The following is a 9,907-nucleotide window of genomic DNA, read 5'->3' as shown; positions in this document are numbered from 1 at the left end:
GACCACACAGCGCCACAGGAGGTCTTTCCTCCCAGTGGCAATCAAACTCTTTAACTCTTCACCCTTAAGTAAAGGGAACTGAGAACTTCCACACCAACACTATGTGCAATATACATATCAATATAATTACCATCATTACAATACACTTGCTGCTATATAACTATGTGCAATATTATTATTAGTATTATTAATAATGCTATGATAACGTGCAATTACGTAACTGCCACTACGTTTTATTTTTTTGCATTACTAACTACTAAATACTGCTAATAATTGCATTGATTGTGTGACCATCTGTGTTTCTATGTTTCATGTTGTCTGTAGATGTGTAATTGCTCTTTTTGCTGCACTTTTAGTGTACAGTTTTGCTGTTGTGCTGCTGTGTTTATTGTATTTTGTTGCTCTGGCACGACAATTTCTTTCGGGATAAATAAAATCTTATCTTATCTAATTAATCTCTAAATACACTGAACAAAAATATAAATGCAACACTTTTGTTTTTGCTCCCATTTTTCATGAGATGAACTCAAAGATCTAAAACATTTTCTATATACACAAAATAACCATTTCTCTCAAATATTGTTCACAAATCTGAAAAAATCTGTGATAGTGAGCACTTCTCCTTTGTCGAGATAATCCATCCCACCTCACAGGTGTGGCATATCAAGATGCTGATTAGACAGCATGATTATAGCACAGGTGTGCCTTAGGCTGGCCACAATAAAAGGCCACTCTAAAATGTTCAGTTTTATCACACAGCACAATGCCACAGATGTCGCAAGTAATGAGGGAGCGTGCAATTGGCATGCTGACAGCAGGAATGTCCACCAGAGCTGTTGCCCGTGAATCGAATGTTCATTTCTCTACCATAAGCCGTCTCCAAAGGCGTTTCAGAGAATATGGCAGTACACCCAACCGGCCTCACAACCGCAGACCACGTGTAACCACACCAGCCCAGGACTTCCACATCCAGCATGTTCACCTCCAAGATCGTCTGAGACCAGCCACTCGGACAGCTGCTGCAACAATCGGTTTGCATAACCAAATAATTTCTGCACAAACTGTCACAAACCGTCTCAGGGAAGCTCATCTGCATGCTCGTCGTCCTCATCGGGGTCTTGACCTGACTCCAGTTCGTCCTCGTAACCGACTTGAGTGGGCAAATGCTCACATTCGATGGCGTCTAGCACGTTGGAGAGGTGGTCTCTTCACGGATGAATCCCGGTTTTCACTGTTCAGGGCAGATGGCAGACAGCGTGTGTGTGGCGTCGTGTGGGTGAGCGGTTTTCTGATGTCAATGTTGTGAATCGAGTGGCCCATGGTGGTGGTGGGGCTATGGTATGGGCAGGCGTATGTTATGGACGACGAACACAGGTGCATTTTATTGATGGCATTGTGAATGCAGAGAGATACCGTGACGAGATCCTGAGGCCCATTGTTGTGCCATTCATCCACGACCATCACCTCATGTTGCAGCATGATAATGCACGGCCCCATGTTGCAAGGATCTGTACACAATTCCTGGAACCTGAAAACATCCCAGTTCTTGCATGGCCAGCATACTCACCGGACATGTCACCCATTGAGCATGTTTGGGATGCTCTGGATCGGCGTATACGACAGCGTGTTCCAGTTCCTGCCAATATCCAGCAACTTCGCACAGCCATTGAAGAGGAGTGGACCAACATTCCACAGGCCACAATCAACAACCTGATCAACTCTATGCAAAGGACATGGGTCGCACTGCGTGAGGCAAATGGTGGTCACACCAGATACTGACTGGTTTTCCCCCCAGACCCCCCCAATAAAGCAAAACTGCATGTTTCAGAGTGGCCTTTTATTGTGGCCAGCCTAAGGCACATCTGTGCAATAATCATGCTGTCTAATCAGCATCTTGATATGCCACACCTGTGAGGTGGGATGGATTATCTCGGCAAAGGAGAAGTGCTCACTATCAAAGATTTTTTCAGATTTGTGAACAATATTTGAGATAAATGGTTATTTTGTATTTATAGAAAATGTTTTTGATCTTTGAGTTCATCTCATGAAAAATGGGAGCAAAAACAAAAGTGTTGCATTTATATTTTTGTTCAGTGTATATTACTGATTGGATTTTTGTTTTAATTTTCTTTTTATTTGTAACTATTTGTAGTAGTTTCTAGTTTAGTTTATTTTGTTCTATGCTGTGATTTACCTATGCTATATGTACAAATATGAGTTTATATTCTGAACAAAGGGCTTCTGATAATAAATAAAAAGCATTAAAACAAAGCTACAGACAAGGTGTTGACCGTGGAATAATGTCTGCTACATGGAGACGCTCAGGCTTACCTTTTACAGTGAGGTGCATTATCCTTGGCTCAGAGAAGATTACTTTACTGAAATCAAAGTTGTAGTCACATTGATAGGTGCCTTGGTGGTAATTCTCTGCAGCAGGGAAGAGGAAGATTGCTTCATTCTGATTAGGGGCCTTAATCTGCTCAGAGGAGGGGTCACTGCCGTCCCCGGAGCGGAGGCGGATGGAGGAAACATTGTAGGGTGAAGTGTAGGAGCAAGAGATGGCAAAGCGATGGCCCTTCAAAATCTCTCTGTTCTTGTAATCAACAGGCCCCTGAGAGGTATACAGCTTGGCAAAAGGTTGACTTGGACGTTCTGAAAAAGTAAAAGTAAAAAAGAGAGTTAAGGGATTACCCACATTCTGTTCGAATAATATAAGGCAATATGTATGAATAGTGTATCTTAAAGTGTTACGTGTAACTTATTATAAATTATAAAACATTTCTAAAGTTGTATTTTTCAAAGGTTTTATTTCAGTAACATGCAAATGAGTTACTACATTGAAAACATAAACAATAATATTTTTATTTAAAAATAACATCACAAATAAAGGGGATAATTACCAACACAGTGTAGGAAAGTATTTCCACATTCACTTGGGTCAGTTTCCGTGGCGTTGAGCGTAGTGGAAGGACAATCCACGAGATGCTTCTCTGTGACTTCACACTGAAACAGCGGACCCCAGATTTGAGATTGGGCGCCAAGACCAATCCCATGGAAAGTATCTGCAAACCCACAGCCAAGATCTCTACAGACAACTAGAGCAGCCTCTGGGCTGAAGGAGACAGAACACACTGAAGCCCACGAGCCAGTGGACTTCAGCTGGAGCTTCCCTGAACATCTCTCAGGGCCGTCCACCAGCCTCACCCCCTCTGGGGAGACAGAGAGAGACAAGTGAGGGTCAGAAGGGACAGTATCTTTTATTAGTAAATGTATGAGTACTCTCAAACAGTCCATCACACGGCTCAGGGGATGAACACACGGTAAACAAATGAATTGTCAATACAAGATGGATATTAGGTCCGTAACCAGTGTGCTGTGAAAACCGAAGGGTAGGAATAACACTCAGGAATGGGGGGTGAAGCCTGGATGCTATTTGAATTCTGACCTTATTGAATGTGCTGATAAATGAAGCTGCAGACATGTTGTGTGGTGTCTCGTCAATTGTGTTAGTTGTGTTTGTTTTATGTCTGTCATTTCATGTTTAGTCAGGTGTTTATGTAATTCCAAGTCTAGTCAGGTTTCTATGTAGAGTCAGGTTTTCATGTTACTTCACGTCTTGTCTGTCTATTTTATGTCTGTCATCTCTAGTCAAGTCCCCATGTTTCATGTCATGTCTCGTTTTCCCATTTCCTGTTTTATTTTGTACTTACCTCTTGTCTTTCTTTTCAGGCCCTGTTACATTCTCCCTTTGGGTGTTTTCCCGCTATCGTCAGCGTCTGACCCGCCCCTGATTGTTTCCACCTGTTCCCAATTTCCTCATGTTTAAATAGTCCCTGTCTCCCTTTGTCTTGTGCCAGTTCGTCTCGTTTCAGTGTGCTTCTATGTCCAGAGACCCAGCGTGATACCAGAGAGGAGAGTTACCAGAGAGGAGAGTACCAGAGAGGAGAGTTTTGTTTGTTTGAAATCAAGAGTTTTGTTTTGTCCTTGCAAGAGGGATTTTTTGTTAAAACTTTGTTTTATTTTTTCTCATTAAAATATGAGTCGTTGCATTTGAGTCCAGTATTTTTGTACCCCGTTCTAACATGTTGCACTGTTGAGCAGCTCCAAGCCTCACATTCTCACACACACATGAACTTCCTGGAACAATACTGCCATACTGCTTTAGAGGTCAATTTAAGGAAACCCAAAGTATGAAATAGATTAAAAACAACAGATGTCTAAAACAAATATTTAACTTTGAATAACACACAAATGATCACACAGCGATCATACTTCTTTGGTGTCAACATGGCAACTCAATCAGGAAAGACTTGTTTTGATGTAACAATATGTATTGCCAATAATACGCAAATGTAATGGTGTTTGGCGATTAGACCCTGTTGAGCGGGACCCCACCCCCTGGGGTCTAGACACTGGTGGTGGAGGCATGAAGGGATGGATGGAGGTCTGAGGAGGAGGGGTTTAAGCTTGACATTAACCCAATTTGGACAAAAGTATTGGCACATTTAACTGTATATAACCTTATATGAAAGTGTGACACAGGGTCTGCTCAATAGCATGGCGGATCCTGAAGAAGACCTTTGGACAGTGACCAAAATAATGACATTTAGGATACAAGCAGTCCAAATGAGTTTCCTCGTAGGGTGTCTTGGCTCAGCCTAAGAGCAAATTCATAATAGCCCAGTCCTCATGACACACATGTTCCATCCACCATCTCCAGGTTGTACACTTTTCAAGCGTGCATCTAGTTTTGTTCAAATATCCAGTTGGTGAAGTAAGCTACTCTAGCTTGATTCCGAGGAAGAAGAAGAGGAGGATAATAACATATTGAATAAGTGTTTTAGGAGAGGTTGTGTAGGAATTAAAAAAAAGCCCAACGGTGTTGAACTCCTCATGAAAAACTTCACTGTGGCACCAAATGGAGGAGTGTGGAATAATAAATGTGCATGGGTGGAATGCCAGACCGACGCTGACCCTCAGATGTGGTATGATTAGAAAAAAAACTAACATCTGCTGACAGCATAATTGGAACATGGATTGTATGTCAGAGCCCAAAGAGATAGGGTGATGAGCTCTGAATGCACTCCTCCAGGTTTATTCCAGACACAACTCAGAGACCGGGGTAAACCAAACCCCTGCGGGAGAGATTATATATCTTGTCCGGCATGGGTTGTAGGAGCCATGAAACATGTATAGTATTGCGTCTTGTTTTAATATAAGATATTTGTTGAAGCACTATTGATTGGTTGGCTTGGGTCACATGGAGATGGGCGGCACTCATTATAATCCTGTTCACCTGCGTGAGGTGTGTGGAAGAGAGGGTGACACAGGATCGTTGTACTTTTTGTTGACCGCAAATTGAAATGATTGCTTTGATTAAATATAACAATGTACATGTCCAAGGAGAATAAGTTGATCATCCCAGTTTCCATTAAACCACATTATTTTGCAACAGAGTTTTTGATCTCAGCAAATACTTTTTTGTAGCATGCCACACAATATCAAACAGGCCCGGCCTCAGCCTCTCAGCGACTTTGTTTGTTTCCTGCTATCGCTATATGGGTTATAAAACGTTGCTAGTATTAGCATCAGATAATACTTAAAGTATTCATTGTGCAGATTGGTCCATTTCAGAATAATATATATGATATGTTTTATAATGATTGATCATTAAAGTGTTCTCAAAGCTGGTAAAGGTGCAGCTAGTTTTAATGACTTTGTATACTGCAGGGTAGCTTGTGAATTTACTCCAGGTGGAACTAAAGTCTGATTTAACACTTGATCATATTTCACATCATTCATCCACATCTGTGAAGTAACTAAAGGTATTAAATACATGTAGTGGAGTAAAAGTACACCATGCACCTCTGAGCTGTAGTGGATTAGAAGTACAAAGTAGCAAAAAAGGAAATACTCAAGTAAAGTACCTTTATAATTGTACTTAAGTACAGTACTGGAGTAAATTCACTTAGTTACTTAACGCCACTGATTTCAGCCCTGTGAAAGGTGCCGTGTAAATGCCCTGTATTGTCACTTAGGAAGTCTTCAATAACAAAGAGGATGGACAAAAAGACAGACACATAGATTTGACTATTACCTGAACAGGACACGGTTATGAGGCGGACTGAACCGGACTCTTGCCATGCTGAACACTCTGAGGGGCCGAGGCCTCGAAAGTCGTAGGACAGCTCCCACACTCGATGACGTTTAGGAGAATGGATCCCTGATGTTGAGATGAGACCTCCGCAGCCCAGATGCTCACAAACCTTAGCAGAGTGTTCTGGTAAAAATGTAAATGTAAAAAAAAAGAAAATCTTGCACCAAAGGTTTATTTTCACAATGAACAAAAACCAGGCAAGCACTGATCAGTAACCAAAAACGCATTTTTTCTAAAGTCATTGACAGGAATTGTAGGTAACTTCATGCGTGTTCTTATTGATAAGAATATATAAGAAAACGTGTTGCAGAGCGCTTTAGGAGTTGACACACGCTTTATGTCTGAGGAGGGATGGTGTCGATCCTGGTCAGGTCAATGTTGACATTTATTTCCAAAAAAGTACACCACACCATGCCAGTCCATGCTTTTAGAAACATTAAAGAGTCATATGAAATTATTTGTAATAATTTTACAAAGTATATTTCAGTATTTGAGTTGCCAATTCTCTTTATTTCTTAAGGGATGAACCTTTGATGCTGCTGCCCCCGCGATGTCTCACGGAGAGAGACCGCAGGGCCTTCCCTCCTGCAGAAGTCAGACTTTACGACCGACATGGACCCTGGTAGACCCCCCCCCCCCCACAAACAACAAAGACAATAACACCCCTTTTGTGCAATGTTTCTTATGTGCAATATACTGTAAACTGCAAATAAATACTTTGACCTTCAACACTCTCACATGGCTGCGATATCTAAACTGTTACTGGTAGTGGATGTTTATTTTGTATATTTTGTCATTTCTAGTTGTATCTTTAATATTTGTATGAATCCTTTTTAATTCATTTTAAGCTGTCTTTGGCTCTTTACTTGCTGTAACAAATGTACATTTCCCCTCTGTGAGACGAATAAAGGTATTCTTGTTTTGAAAAGACTGAACCGGAAGCTAAGTGCCTCAGCTTGAAAGCAGTCAGCGGTACTCACCAGGTGTCCAGCTCACATGCTTTTCTTCTGCTTTTAGACTGGAGATGTCGGTCATCTGCACAGCAAAATACCAAAATACTGCTAATGACACTCTGAAAATGAGACTTGAGACTTGATCCAGAGCATTTTAAATGTTGCTCTGATTTCATGTAAACACAACTCCGACCATTCGTTCAGTTTTGGCAGCTCGCTCCACTCTGCACTCTTTAAAGCACAGGTTTGTTTGCACAGTAGATGCAGCCTATGGGAGGGCGCACCAACATGACCAGCATGCTCTGGTGGTCACTAAAGGTCAACTGTGGCTATACACTGTACAACACATTTACAGTACAGTATGTAAACAGATGTGACAAATGGCAATAACCTCGAGAGCATTTTGTAATTAAGCTTGAAAAAATGCTATATCAAAACAAATATTACTATTATAGTCAGGGGTGCACATAAGTGGTACGCAGGTACGCATGCGCGGCAACAATCTGAAATGCGTACCGTCACTTGACAGAGGGCTTCATGGGAACTTTGAGGGGAGCTGGAAGTTGGAGTACCAAACACTGACTCCAGGTACTCATCTGAGTACCTCACTGAGAAAGTTGTGTGCACCCCTGATTATAGTCCCATCTGGGACGGGACAGGAGTGTTGCCAAATGTTACTGTGAGGTGAGATGTGACACTCGCTTCACCTCAGACTGAAGTCCAAACTTTATCATGAGCTTTTTGCCAATCACAAAGGTAAACAAAGGGAGAGACATCTCTTTGAGTGTGTTATCTAATGAGTACAAAAGGAGAGCATTAGGGAATCAGTACTAAGATAAGATGGAGCATTATTAATGCCCGTGGGGAAATTCAGGAGTTTAAGAAGCAATAGAGTAAGAGCGAAAGTACAGTACAGATTCACCCAAGATGAATACAATTGAAGATTACATTTAAATGATATACAGGTAAGTAGCTGTTAAAACAAGAAATGAATTAAATGAACATATATACATATTTGACTCGAGATTGTTAAATATATTTACATTGAGATTGTACAGTTCAGATTTTATGTACAATACGTGTTATTTTTGTGTGTGTTACGTTGTTAACCCCTGGTTGTACAGCCTGATGGCTACCGGCACAAAGAAGAGTCCGAGGAGCTTGGTGCTGTGCCGAGGAAGGATGAGTCTGAGGCTGAACTCCTCATCCTCACTCTGCATGGAGGGGGGGAGGGGTTCTCCAGGTTAAACTCCAGCTTCCTCCTCGTCCTCCCCTCCGCCTCCAGATTGTCCAGTCATACTCCAACTACAGAGCTGGCCTTCCTCACGACTTTTTCAGCCTGTCAGTGTCCCTTTTGTTGTTGTCTCCCCCCCAGCAAACCCCAACAAAGAAGAGCCCACTGGCCACCACAGACTGGTAGAACATCTGTAGCAGCCTCGTGCTGAAGAAACTGAGCCTCCTCAGGAAGAACAGCTGGCTCTGCCCCTTCCCGAAGAGAGCTTCAGTGTTGTCACTCCAGTCCAGTTTATTGTTGAGGTGCACTCCCAGGAACTTGTAGCTGTTCACCACCTCCACCTCCTCCCCCCTGATGGTGATGGGGGTCAGAGGCCTCTTCCTGCTCCACCTGAATTCCACCACCAGCTCCTTAGTCTTGCTGATGTTGAGCTGGAGGTGATTGTTGTCACACCAGCCTACGAAGTTCTCCATCAGGGCCCTGTACTCCTCCTCGTTGTCATCTGTGATGTAGCTGACGATGGAGGAGTCATCGGAGAACTTCTGTAGGTGGCATGAGCTGGAGTTGAAGCGGAAGTCTGAGGTGTAGAGGGTGAACAGGAATGGTGACAGCACAGTTCCTTGGGGGCTCCAGTGTTGCTCGGCCGCACATCAGACACGCTGCCCTGCAGCTGCTGGATCGCGTTGAAGGCGCTGGAGAAGTCGAAGAACAGGATTCTTAGTGAGCTGTGCGGCTTCTCCAGCTGTGTGTAGGCTCTGTGCAGCATAAAGATGATGGTGTCCTCTACACCGATGTCTGTCTGTTAGGCAAACTGTAGAGGGTCCAGGGAGTCACACACGAGGGGTTTGAGGTGCCGCAGGATCAGTCTCTCAAAGATCTTTGTGATGTGAGAAGTCAGAGCTACAGGCCACCCGATCAGGTTGTGGTCTGAACTGCCGAGGCGGGGGGGAGGGGGGAGCTACATGCTTCCTTCACATTGGCATACAGCAGGTCCAGTGTCTTATTGATCCTAGTGCCACAGGTCACATACCGGCTGAAGTTTGAAAGACTACTCACACTGATCCAACAGCTCAACACACCATCAACATTACTTTACATCACAACAATGAAATCATTTAACCTGTGAGTATGCTCAATTCAAAATAACATATTCATTTTCACTGTGTGAACATTCTGTAAAATACAAATAAACATGAGCTTATGAATCAAGCTGACAACATGAATACATCAAACTGAAAGGTCATCTGAAGTCCAGGGGATCGACCGACACATGAAGCGTTAGCTCCACCGGTCTCTGCTGATGCTGTGGGGCTCAGCTCAGGAAACCACACTTCAGTTCACTCACACATGGTAATACTCATAGCAGAGGTTTTGTAGTTACTGTTCAGGTAATTCATGTAATTTCACATTTGGAAAAAACAAGATGTGGGGAGACCAAACTGTGCCTCTAACAGTGACAGCCAATAACTACATTAAAGAGAAGGTCAAATGAGTTTCTGAAGATGTAAAGTGCACTTTCACATACACACAGTGTACGGACAAACACCACAGAACTAGAAAGGT

The sequence above is a fragment of the Notothenia rossii genome (assembly GCF_949606895.1).
Source record: "Notothenia rossii genome assembly, chromosome: 1".
Taxonomy (NCBI): Eukaryota; Metazoa; Chordata; class Actinopteri; order Perciformes; family Nototheniidae; genus Notothenia; species Notothenia rossii.
This window is presented reverse-complemented; position numbering follows the sequence as displayed.